A 14,294-nucleotide genomic window follows, 5' to 3' on the forward strand; every position below is an offset into this window, starting at 1 on the left:
CAAATATTTTAGTATGTTGTGTTTTCCTTCTCACTTAATTCTAGGAATTTTTTAATTCCCTCTTTGATTTCTTCTATTACCCAGTTGTTTTTAAACAAGCTGTTATTCAGTTTCCATATTTGATTTTTTTCCTTGCTCCTCCCTTTCTACTTTTATGGCATTATGATCAGAGAAAATGCTTTGTATTATTTTGATGTTTTTGATTTTATTGAGAGTTGCTTTAAGGCCTAAAATGTGGTCTATTCTGGAGAATGTTCTATGTGCATTGGACAAGGATGTACACTTTGCTGCTGTTGGGTGGATCATTCTTTACGTGTCTATGAGGTCAAGTTGGTTGATTTTGGACTTTAGATCTTCCATCTTTGTTGAGATTCTTTCTAGATGTTCTGTCCTTTACCAAGAGTGGTGTGTTGAAGTCTCCTACTATTATTCTAGAACTATCTATTTGTCTTTTCAGTGCTATTAGTTTGTTTTATGTATTTTGGAGCTCCGCCATTGAGTGACTATTTGTTAAGGTTATGTCTTCTTGGTGGATTATCTCTTTAATCATTATATAATGCCCTTCCTTGTACTTTATGGTTGAATTTGCCTTAAAGTCTAATTCATCTGAGATTAGTACTGTCACTCCTACCCTCTTTTAGTTACTGTTTGCCTGATATATTTTGCCTGTCCACTGATTTTTAATATATTTATGTCTTTGTGTCTAAGGTGTGTCTCTTGTAGACAGCATGTTGATGGGTCATGCTTTTTTATCCATTCTGTGACTATTTTCTTTTTACAGGTGCATTTAGGCTATTCACATTCAGTGTGATTATCAATAGATATGAGTTTATTGCTGTCATATCATTGTGCTTTTTGTTTGTTTTCTTTGTTTCTCTTATTTCCTGTGCTGAGTTCCTTCTGCTTATGGATTTTCTTTTTATTTCATTATTATGGATTTTGTGATTACTAAAACTTTATGTTTTTCTTCTTTTTATTCTGATGAGTTGGTTTGTTAACATTCTTTGTGGTTATCTTGAAATTTACCCTTATCTTCCTAAGTTTGAACCAGTTGTTTATGACTTGGTATCTCCTTGTGTTCCTCTCTGTTTGAAAGTTTTATTCATATACCATTTATTCCTGCTTTTATTGTTTTGATGTTGTCATAATTTACAGACTGATGTCTCTGGTTCCTTGTTTAATGTCTTTTAGCTTTGTTTTATTATTGAGAGTTCTTTACCAAGGTTGGTATCTGGCTGATGCTGTCCTGTGTCCTAGACTCCAGTTGTTGTCTGATGTCATTGGTTCTCTAACCGAAGGACTCCTTTTAATATTTCTTGTAAGTTTTGTTTGGTTTATACATATTCCCTTAATTTCTGTTTTTCTGGAAACGTTCTAATTTCATCATCATATTTGAGAGAGAGTTTTGCAGGGTGTATTATTCTTGGTTTTTTTTTTTTCTTTCAAGTTTTTATATATGTCGTCCCATTGCCTTCTTGTCTACATAGTTTCTGCTGAGTAATCAGAGTTTAGTATTATTTTTTCCCCTTTTTAGGTGATTTTTCTTGAGCTGCTCTCAGGATTCTTTCCTTGTTTTTGCTTTTGGCAAGTATGATTACTTGATGACTTTCTTTTGGGATCTATCCTATACGGAGTTGTTGAGCTTCTTGGATGGCTGGCCTTTCATCTTTCACAATATTTGGGAAGTTTCTGCCAGCATATTCAACCATCTTCTCTGTGTTTTCCATTTTCTCTCCCTGTTCTGGAGCTCCACTCACATGCAAATTTTTGCTCTTGACTGTGTCCCACGTAAGTCTTAAGTTTCCCCATTTTTAAAAATTCTTTTCTCTGATTTTTCCTCAAACAAAATGGCATCCATGGATTTGTTGATTTTTAAATGTCACATTAGGAGTGATTGGTTCATGCAATTATTGCTCATAGCTTCTTCACACAAGGATCAAACATTTTAGCTTCATTTCCACAGTAAGTATAAATCCATGTTTTAAGATAATAATATAAATTTTTTTTCCTGTCTTTTAGATTGACTGCTGCTGTTTCACAGCTTGTGGTTGGGGTGAAGCCATTATTTGCTTTGTCACGGTTAAGGTTATGTGTCAACCTGGGTAGGCCACGTTTCTCAGTGGTTTGGCAGATATTATGTAAGTATCCTCCATTTTGTGAGCAGCCAATTAGTTGAAAGGGGAGTTTACTTGGGGGTGTGGTCTGCATCCAATATATATGGATGTTCTGGCAGAGCTCACACTCTTTTGATCCTGTATCCAACAAATCAATCTCTGACCTCCAATTCTTAGAATGTGAGCCAGCAGCCTGCCTTTTGACCTACAGATTTGAGGATTTGCCAGACCCCTCAGCCCTGTGAGCTGGCAGCCTACCATCTGACATGCTGATTTTGGGTTCGTCAGCCCCTGTAATCACATGAGTCAGGAGAAAGCTCCCTCCAGCCTGAAGCTTAACCCACAGATTGGGACCTTGCCAGCTTCCACAACTTCGTGAGGAATTTCTTGGAAATAACTCTCTCTGTCCCTCTACGTATATATGTATATGCTTCACTGATTTTGCTCTTCTGGAGAACCCAGCCAGAGACAGGCTTACGGGTCAGATTCACCGAGGCTCACTGTGGGCGACCTCAGAGACAGTGTCATTTCTGTCACAACCCTTAATGATTTCAGATTTTTCTCAATTTCTTTCGTATTTATTCTCATTGGTTTCAATCTTATGTTTCAAGCTTCTCTTTTTAGCTACCAATCCAGGTATAGAGTAGGAAAAAACGTAGTAAGATGTTGAATTAATTTTTAAAACCAATGCTTTTTACCTTAACCAAAGCCAGTACTTTGAAGTCATAACCTTGTTTGTAAACATAAATCATTGTTGGTAAATATTTTTCTCTCTTCTTATTGTGATGAAAATATTCACCAACATAACACCTTCCATATTTACAATTCAGTGATATTGGTTACATTTTTCATGCCTTGCCATGATTATCACTATCCTTTTCCTAAAAATTCCACCACAAATAACATGAACTCATAAACTCAATGGCCTCCAAATAAAAACTTCCCCTTTCCTCCTCCCTCCCACTCCTGGTAATCATTAATCATCATTGTTGTTGTAGTTGTTAGGTGCTGTTGGGTCAGCTCTGAGTCATAGCAACCCTGTGTACAACAAAACGAAACATTGCCAAATCCAGCACCTTCCTCACAATCATTGCTGTGTTTCAGCCATTGTTGCAGACACTGTGTCAGTCCATTTCTCTGAGGGTCTTCCTCTTTTCACTGACCCTTTACTTTATCAAGCATGATGTCCTTCTCCAGGGACTGATCCCTCCTGACAATGTGTTCAAAGTATGCGAGGCATAATCTCGCCATCCTTGCGTCTAAGGAGCATTCCGGTTGTACTTCTTCCAAGATAGATTTGTTCCTTCTTTTGGCAGTTCATGGTATATTCACTATTCTTTGCCAGCACCACAATTCAAAGTTGTCAATTCTTCTTCAGTCTTCCTTATCCATCGTCCAGCTTTTGCATGCATATGAGGTGACTGAAAACACCATGGTTTGGGTCAGGCGCACCTTAGCCTTCAAGGTATCATCTTGAAAAGAGGTCCTTTGCAGCAGATTTGCCCAATGCAATGCATCTTTTCATTTCTTGACTGCTGCTTCCATGGCTGTTGATTGTGGATCCAAGTAAAATAAAACCCTTGACAACTTCAGTCTTTCCTCCTCTGATCATGATGTTGCTTATTGGCCCAGTTGTGAGGATTTTTTTCTTTATGTTGAGGTATAATCCATACTGAAGGCTGTGATCTTTGATCTTCATCAGTAAATGCTTCAAGTCCCCTTCACTTCCAGCAAGCAAGGCTGTGCCATCTTCATAATATAGGTTGTTAATGAGTCTTCCTCCAATCCTGATGCCTTGTTCTTCATATAGTCCAGCTTCTCAGATTATTTGCTTGGCACACAGATTGAATAAATACAATAAAAGGACACAATTGATGGTCTGTTCCCCAGTCAGCTTCTGGCCTTGTTCTGACTAGTGATATTGAGCTTTTCCATTGTCTCTTTCCACAGATGTAGTTGATTTGTTTCCCATGTGTTCCATCTGGCAAGGTCCACATGTATAGTTGCCATTTATATTGTAGAAAAAATGTATTTGCAATGAAGAAGTCTTTGGTCTTGCAAAATTCTATCATGTGATCTCCGGCATCATTTCTATCGCCAAGGGCATATTTTCCAACTACCAATCCTTCTTTGTTTCCAACCTTTGCATTCCAATCACCAGTAATTGTCAATGCATCCTGATTGCATGTTTGATCAATTTCGGACTGCAGAAGTTGGTAAAAATCTTCAATTTCTTTCTCTTTGGCCTTAGTGGTTGGTGCCTAAATTTGAATAATAGCCATATTAGCTGGTCTTCCTTTTAGGAATATGACTATTATCCTATTGCTGACAGTGTTGTTCTTCAAGATAGATATTGAAATGTTCTTTTTGACCGTGAATGCAATGCCATTCCTCTTCAAGTTGTCATTCCTGGCATAATACACCAAGTGATTCTCTGATTCAAAATGGCCAATACCAGTTCACTTCAGATCACCAATGCCTAGGATATCAGTGTTTATGTGTTCCATTTCATTTTTGACAATGTCCAATTTTCCTAGATTCATACTTCATACATTCCACATTTTGATTATTAATGGATGTTTGCAGCTCTCTTCATTTTGAGTCATGTCACATTAGAAAATGATGGTCTCGAAAACTTGACTCAATCCACATTATTTAGGTTGATGCTACTTTTAGGAGGCAGCTCTTCATCAGTCGTCTTTTAAGTACCTTCCAACCTGAGGGGTTCCTCTTCTGGCACTATATCAGACAATGTTCCATTGCTATTCGTAAGGTTTTTATTGGCTAATACTTTTCAGAAGTAGACCACCAGGTCCTTCTTCCTAGTCTGTCTTAATCTGGAAGCTCAGCTGAAACCTGTCCTCCATTGGTCATCCTGCTGATATTGGAAATACTGGTGGCATAGCTTTCAGCATCAGAGCAACACACAAACCCCTATAGTACAACAAGCTGATAGACACGTGGGGAATCAATTTTGGTTTCTATATATTTGCTTATTTCATATAAATGAGATAATACAGTATTTGTCATTTTTCAACAAGATTCATCCATGTTGTGGCATGCATAAGAACTTCATTTCTCTTTAGGGCTGCATAATATTCCACAGTATGTATATAACACATTTTGTTTATCCATTCATTTAGTGATAAACATTTTAGTTATTTCCACCTTTTGACTATTGTGAAAAGTTCTGCAATGAACATTGGCGTACAGGTTTATAAAAGTTTTAAAAATATGTTCAAAAAGATCATACAGTTATGGAGAAATATTATATACCACCTGACTCATTCTGTTTTGGAGGCCATCTACAGCTGAATAAACGATTGATATTTACATAGTCTGCATTTACAACCACAGTAAACTCTTTGTGTTCACTTAAAGTACTAATAACATATATTCCCTCCCAATAACATAAGAATACCAAAATTTTTAGTCACTCACTGCATCTAAATTGTATTTAATCTGGATTTTTTGAAAGATTGGTTAACATGGAGAAGATGGTAATCTGACTTTTTTTTTTCTTTTGAATGTGTGTGATAAAATCATCAAAAATTTCTCCTATCTGATAATTCCTCCACCAAATTCTCAAATATAACTGGGAATTCTATAGGAGGATTTATCATAATTATTCAATATCTTCCATACAATATTTTGTGCTTTAGGAGTGTGTATTTCAGTAAAGAAAAATAGAAAATGATAAAGAGTAAATTCTTCCCAAGGATAATGAAGATTTGGCCTGAGTCTTCAACTCCTTTCCCTCACCAGCTTGTTTCACTTTGACTACACCAAATTCCTTACCATTGTGTTACAGACATCTTGCTCTTTCATGCCTTTTTATACATGAAGTACATTGCCTGGAGAACCTAGCACACTTCCCCCCTTTCTCTTTCAGCTGGCGATCATCTAAGACACAGATCTGGTGTTACCTTTCTGAAAAACTCACCCTGAGAATCTTAAAAAGAGTTCACACAAGTAGGTCCTCCAAAAATACTTCTCCAATGAATCAATGAATTTAAATTGATTTGCAAAATGGTACAACCACTATGAAAAACAGTATGGCCCTTCCTTAAAAAGCTAGAAATAGAGCCTGCTTATGATCCAGCAATCCCACTTCTAGGTATATACCCTAGAGATCTAATAGTAAAGACACAAACAGGCATATGATACCTATGTTCACTGCAGCACTGTTCATAATAGCAAAAAGATAGAAACAACCTAAGTGCCAATCAACAGATAAAAGGATAAACAAAATGCGGCACATACGTACAATGGAATACTACACAGCCATAAAGAATAATGATGAGTTCTCCAAACATATTATAACATGGCTAAATCTGGAGGCCATTATGCTGAATGAAATAAGTTAATCACAAAAAGACAAATATTCTATAATCTCACTTTTATAAGAAGACAAGAATAGGTATATAAACAGATACCAACATTCATTAGTGGTTACCAGAGATTGGGGGGAGGGGGAAGTATCACCCTCTAGATAGTAGACACCTGTTGCTTTTTCTTTCTGTTTTTTGTTTGTTTGTTTTGGAGGGATGGGCAAAGTGCTGAATGTGGGTGAAGAGTGCACAGCTTGACAAAGGTAAATGAGGTCACTAAGAAGTACACAAGAGAAAAGGGTTTTTGATAAAGGATTAAAAAAAAAAACCACTGCCATCTAATCGATTCCTACTCATAGCAACCCTATAGGACAGGGTAGAACTGCTCTGTAGGGTTTCCAAGATTGGCGGATTTAAACTGCTGACCCTTTGTTTAGTAGTCCTTAACCACTGCACCACCAGGGCTCCTCATAAAGGATAGGACACATAACAATCTTTCAACACCACCTCCAACAACCAAGGACTAAAAAAAGAGAAAACCCAATTCAAATTCCTTTATAAATATAAACAACTATTTGATCTCAGCATGGTTTTTATCGAAAAAAAAAAACAGAAATTAAAATCTTTTAGGTAGGATTAAATTTTTTCATTCAGCAAATATTTATAAAGAATTTTTTTCAATCCGCGTTAGACTTCTGGTCAACCACCATTAATCACAGGTACTTGGTAACGATTCAGTTCATCAACACAATTTTTGGTGACAGGTTACAATGCATGGCATGCATGTGCAGTGTAATGAGAAAGGACACTTCCCTGGCAAAACTAGAATGTATTGATAAATTCTTAAAACTCATCTTAATAAAGTGTTCAGTCTCTTTAACGGGTTTAATGAGTTCCATGATGGATGAGTTCTGTACAATTTCCCTAAATGTAGGGTGAGGTTTAAACAGCAGATAGAAAAGATACAAACAAAAGCAAAACAAAACAAAAATTGATTTAGGGACTATCCTCAGAGTTGAAGATGTAATGTCGGAGTAAGAGTTCTCATGAGGAAAGGTAGAAAAATTTGGTACTGAAGTGCCAATAAACACACCCTTCCACCTTCCAAGAACTACTCTGTGAGTGCAAAATATGTAAGTTCAAGTACTGCTTTCTAACCAAGTTCATAATATTCACTTACGTTATGGAATAACCATAAACTTATTTTTTTTTTTCTCCACAAGTATGCTCATCTTTTATTTAGACTTTTGCATCTAAACCAATTATTTTCAAGTTTGCTGTGAGGATCATTCCTAGTTATGGAAAGTGAATTAGAATTTTTTTCCTATTCTTTTTCTATGCACAAAAAGAGTATACAAAATAGGAATTATTTCTTTCTCTTTTCTTTATTGTACTTTACATGAACGTTTACAGAACAAACTAGCCTCTCATTAAGCAATTGGTATACGTATTGTTTTATGACATTGGTTAACAAGCCCACAACATGTCAACACTCTCCCTTTTCAACCTTGGGTTCCTTATTACCAACTTTGCTGACCCCTCCTGCCTTCCAGTCCTTGCTTCTGGGCTGGTGTGCCCCGTTAGTCTCATTTTGTTTTATGGGCCTGTCCAATCTTTGGCTGAAGGGTGAACCTCAGGAGTGACTTCATTACTGAGCTGAAAGGGTGTCCAGAGGCCATACTCTTAGGGTTTCTTCAGTCTCTGTCAGGCCAGCAAGTCTCATTTTTCTCTTTGAGTTAGAATTTTGTTCTACATTTTTTTCCAGCTCTGTCTGGGACCCCCTATTGTGATCCTTGTCAGAGCAATTAGTGGTTGGTAGCCAGGCATCATCTAGTTGTACTGCACTCAGTCGGGTGGAAGCTGTGGTAGATGTGGTCTTTTAATCCTTTGGGCTAACCTTTCCCTTGTACCTTTAGTTTTCTTCATTTTCCCTTGCCCCCTAAGAGTTGAGACCAGTGGAGTATCTTAGATGGCCACTCACAGACTTTTAAGACCCCAAACGCTACTCACCAAAGTAGGATGTAGAACAATTTCTTTATAAACTCTGTTATGCCAGTTGAGCTAGATGTTCCCCGAGACCACGGTCCCCACAGCCCTCAGCCCAGCAATTCGGTCCCTCAGGGAGTTTGGATGTGCCTATGGCACTTCCAGAAAACCTGGCGGCATAGTGATTAAGAGCTAAGGCTGCTAATCAAAAGGTTTGCAATTCAAGTCCACCAGGTGCTTCTTGGAAACCCTATAGGGCAGCTCTACTCTGTCGCTAGGAGTCAAAATCGGCTCAATGGCATTGGGTTTGGTTTGGGGTTTTTATGGAGCTTCCATGACCTTGCCTTGTACAAGCTGTGCCAGTTTCCCCAGCACTCTGTACTGTCTTAGCTTTCACCAAAGTTACCACTTGTCTACTGTCAACTTAGTGTTTTTCCAATCCCACGCCCTGATTTATAATAGCTAAAAACCTTCTCCCAGTCTGCAGGTTCTCTTTTTCCTCTTTTGGTGAAGTCTTTTGATGACCATAGTGATTAATTTTTAGAAGATCCCAGTTATCTAGCTTATCTTCCGAAGTCTGTGTGTTGTTAATTACGGTTTGTATCCTGTTATTGCCATGTATTAGGGCCTCTAGCATTGATCCTATTTTTTCTTCTATGAACTTTATATTTTTTGGCTCATAAACTAAAAATTTAATCAAAGGCAAATTATATGCCCGTGCATATACCATTAACTAACTAATCCTTATGGATTTAATTTAATACAGAATACAGTGGTAGTCGCATCAGCGTTTTTTTATCTTACTTGAAAGTCTTTTCCTTATTTTTATCACAACAAACATAAATAATAAGGGATTTTGTAAAGTTTCTAAGGGGAAATATTGTTTGACATGTTTAGAATCCAGTAGAATGACTTTTGAAAGTAAAGCTACCTGACTACATAGATTTCACATGGTCTTGGTAAGTCCATAAGGGGCTAAGTTTCCTCAATCATAAAATAAGAATGGGCTGCGATTATTGTGAAAATTGGAGATAAAGTATGTAGCATACTCCAAGTTCTGAGCCCCCCATCCTGCTCTCCCCAGTTTGGTTAGGCTTCTCTCTAGACTCTCCCTCAGCACCCTATAACCACCTGCATCACAGCACTGTACTATTCTAATTGTCTGGTAAGCAATCAACTCACACATTTCTTGCAGGTAGGGGTTGTCTTTTGTTCACTAGTGCATCTCCGTTGTCTAGCCACATCATTTAGGCTAAACTAGGCTCAGAACAAATGTTTCATTGATGAATAAATGCATCAGATAGTCAAGGCTGCCTAACTTCTTAATTAGTGTATTTCATATTGAATGTTGTTGTTGTTGTTCGGTGTCGTCGAGTCAGTTCTTAATCATAGCTACCCTATGCACAACAGAACGAAACACTTCCTGGTCCTGAGCCATCCTTACAATCCTTGTTATGCTTGACCTCATTGTTGTAGCCACTGTGTCAATCCACCTCATTGAGGGTCTTCCTCTTTTCCGCTGACCCTGTCCTCTACCAAGCATGATGTCCTTCTCCAAGTACTAATCTCTCCTGATAACATGTCCAAAGTATGTAAGAAGCAGTCTCGCCATCCTTGCCTCTGAGGAGCATTCTGGTTGTACTTCTTCTAAGACAAATTTATTCATTCTTTTGGCAGTCCATGGTATATTCAATATTCCTCCTCAACACCACAATTCAAAGGCGTCAATTCTTCTTCAGTCTTCCTTATTCATTGTCCAGCTTTCACATGCATGTGATGTGATTGAAAATACCATGGCTTAGGTCAGGCGCACCTTAGTCTTCAGGGTGACATCTTTACTTTTCAGCACTTCTAAGAGGTCCTTTGCAGCAGATTTACCCAATGCAATGCATCTTTTGATTTCTTGACTGCTGCTTCCCTGGCTGTTGATTTTGGATCCAAGTAAAATGAAATCCTTGACAATTTCAATCTTTTCTCCATTTATCATGATGTTGCTCATTGGTCCAGTTGTGAGGATTTTTGTTTTCTTTATGTTGAGGTGTAATCCATGCTGAAGGCTATGGTCTTTGATCTTCATTAGTAAGTGCTTTAAGTCCTCTTCACTTTCAGCAAGCAAGGTTGTGTCATCTGCATAACGCAGGCTGTTAATAAGTCTTCCTCCAATCCTGATGCCTCGTTCTTCTTCATGGAGTCCAGCTTCTCATATTATTTGCTCAGCATACAGATTGAATAGGTATGGTGAAAGAATACAACCCTTAAGACACACCTTTCCTGACTTACACTAATCAGTATTCCCTTGTTCTGTTAGAACAACTGCCTCTTGATCTATGTAAAGATTCCCCATGAGCACAATTAAGTGTTCTGGAATTCCCATTCTTCACAATGTTATCCATAATTTGTTACGATCCACACAGTTGAATGCCTTTGCATAGTCAATAGAACACAGGTAAACATCTTTCTGGTATTCTCTGCTTTCAGCCAGGATCCATCTGACATCAGCAATGATATCCCTAGTTCCACCTCCTCTTCTGAAACTGGCCTGAATTTCTTTAAGTTCCCTGTCGATATACTGCTGCAGCCATTTTTGAATGATCTTCAGCAAAATTTTGCTTGCGTGTAGCATTAATGATATTGTTGTATAATTTCCACATTCGGTTGGATCACCTTTCTTGGAAATAGGCATAAATATGGATCTCTAACAGTCAGTTGGCCAGGAAGCTCTCTACCATATTTCTTGGCATAGATGAGTGAGCACCTCCAGCACTGCATCTGTTTGTTGAAACATCTCAATTGATATTCCATCAAGCTCTGGAGCCTTGTTTTTCGCCAATGCCTTCAGAGCAGCTTGGACTCTTCCTTCAGTACCATTGGTTCCTGATCATATGCCACCTCTTGGAAATGGTTGAATATCAACTAATTCTTTTTGGTATAGTGACTCTGGGTATTCCTTCCATCTTCTTTTGAAGCTTCCTGTGTCGTTTAATATTTTCCCCATGGAATCCTTCACTATTGCAACTCGAGGCTTGAAGTTTTTCTTCAGTTCTTTCAGCGTGAAAAACACCAAGCGTGTTCTTCCCTTTTGGTTTTCCATCTCCAGTTCTTTGCACATGCCATTATAATACTTTACTTTGTCTTTTCAAGACACCCTTTGAAATCTTCTGTTCAGTTCTTTTACTTCATCAATTCTTCCTTTTGCTTTAGCTGCTTCACGTTCAAGAGCAAGTTTCAGAGTCTCCTCTGACATCCGTCTTGGTCTTTTCTTTGTTTCCTGTCTTTTCAATGACCTCTTGCTATCTTCATGGAAGATGTCCTTGATGTCATTCCATAGCTCATCTGGTCTTCAGTTACTAGTGTTCTATGTGTCAAATCTATTCTTCAGACAGTCTCTAAATTCAGGTGGGATATACTCAAGGTCATATTTTGGCTCTCGTGGACTTGTTCTGATTTTCTTCACTTTCAGCTTGAACTTGCACAGGAGCAATTGATAGTCTGTTCCACTGTAGGCCCCTGGCCTTGTTCTGACTGATGATATCGAGCTTTTCCATCGTCTCTCTCCACAGATGTAGTCAATTTGATTTCTGTGTGTTCCATCTGGCGAGGTCCATGTGTATAGTTGCCATTTATGTTGGTGAAAGAAGGTATTTGCAATGAAGAAGTCATTGATCTTGCAAAATTCTATCATTTGATCTCTGGCATTGTTTCTATCACCAAGGCCATATTTTCCAACTACTGATCCTTCTTCTTTGTTTCCAACTTTCACATTCCAATTGCTAGTAGTTATCAATGCATCTTGATTGCATGTTCGAACAATATTAGACTGCAGCAGCTGATAAAAATCTCCTGTTTCTTCATCTTTGGCCCTAGTGGTTGGTACATAAATTTGAATAATAGTCATATTAACTGGTCTTCCTTGTAGGTGTATGGATATTATCCTATCACTGACAGCATTGTACTTCAGGATAGATCTTGAGACGTTCTTTTTGATAATGTATGCAACGCCATTCCTCTTCAAGTTGTCACTCCCAGCATAGTAGACTATATGATTGACCGATTCAAAATGGCCAATACCAATCCATTTCAGCTCACTAATGCCTAGGATATCGATGTTTACACATTCCATTTCATTTTTGAGGATTTCCAATTTTCCTGGATTCATATTTCATACATTCCAGGTTCCGATTATTAATGGATGTTTGCAGCTGTTTCTCCTCATTTTGAGTTGTGGCACATCAGCAAATGAAGGTCCTGAAAGCTTTACTGCATCCACGTCATTAAGGTCGACTCTACTTTAAGGAGGCAGCTCAGGTCTGTCAGTTTGTTGTACTGTGGGGGCTTTCATGTTGCTGTGATGCTGGAAGCTATGCCACCGGTATTCAGATACCAGCAGGGTCTCCCATGGAGGACAGGTTTCAGCTGATCTTCCAGACTAAGACAGACTAGGAAGAAAGACCTGGCAGTCTACTTCTGAAAAGCATTAGCCAGTGAAAACCTTATGAATTGTCATATTGAATAGTGCAGATAGTATTGAACATTTCCATCTCAGATAGGTCTATTGGACAGGACTGATCTAGAAACAGCATTAAACTGTAACCAGTCATAGTTTTGGATGAAGAAAGGATTTTTAGAGGTACTTTGTAAGCATTACATATTCTATTTTTTTAAATATGTGACAACCATCTTCTGGGAATGCTGTACACCCATCCTAATATGATTTACTTAAATGCAATTATACAGTATGCAAATATTACCAGTTTACCATAAGAAACAATAAATCTTCATCTTTATGCTGAGTGTTAGAGTGGTTTTTAAGTTTATAAATGGTAATGTGACCAAGGTCTTCTAGAACAAGTTGAAATGTAGTACAAACCCTTTGGTAAATATGACGGGGTGTTTAGATCTTCTAAAAATCCTATTGTGGATAATGTTAATTCAGGTAGAGTCTTGGCCTAAACCTTCAACATCCTTCTTTTTTTTTTTTTTCCAGATTCTGCAATTCCATAATTAAGTATTTTAATGATAATTCTCAGAGAAGACTATATGGTATTCACCTAGTTGAGAGGTGCATAGATGGCCATATCCCAATCAGGAAGGAAATGGCAAAATATTTTCCTGGAAAAGGCAGACATTAAGCTTGATATTCAGATGTTTTCCTAATGTTCATTCCTTTTAAGGGATCAGAAAAAGGCTTTCTAGCAGTTGAAAGAGAAATCACTGGAAACCAACCTGGAGCCATCTTCTTCAGTCTCTGCAGGCATTGCTGCAGAAGGGGGTTTTCTTGCCATATCTTTGTCCATGGCAGTTTCTCTCAACAAGTCCTGTCCTGGTGGAAACTTAAAACACAATACATATTCAGCATAAATAGTTCATTATTTTATTTTCTAAGAACTGAGATAGCAGTGGAAAAATGTTTATGCCAGCAAATAAAATATTCTGCCAGTTTATTTTCCATACCAAGCAGTGTTGTTCCCCTTTTGTGACACAAATTTTCTGCTAATTTTCCTGTCCTGCTTCTGCATTCAAAACAAACCTTTACATATTTCTATTCAAGTGTCTCATTAAACTTTTATCACAATACATTATGAAAAAAGAACCTCCATTCCAAAGGTTACACACTCAGAGTTGCTTGCCTGGATGCCCCCACCTGATACATAACATAGCAACTATTAATTTTTCAGAGAACATTTCCTTATGCCTCCCCCCGAGGTCAGGGAGGATAAAGATGTTAATAAACAGAAACGGATATCATCTCTGGCTGCAGAGTCAAGACTTTGGATAGAACAAAGCATGTGAGCCCAAATTCTATGTGTAAATATAAAACCAGGAAGCAGAGTGAGAAGGATGTAAATGACTCTCTATCTTTCCC

This window comes from Loxodonta africana, chromosome 20, assembly GCF_030014295.1.
Source record: "Loxodonta africana isolate mLoxAfr1 chromosome 20, mLoxAfr1.hap2, whole genome shotgun sequence".
Classification (NCBI taxonomy): Eukaryota; Metazoa; Chordata; class Mammalia; order Proboscidea; family Elephantidae; genus Loxodonta; species Loxodonta africana.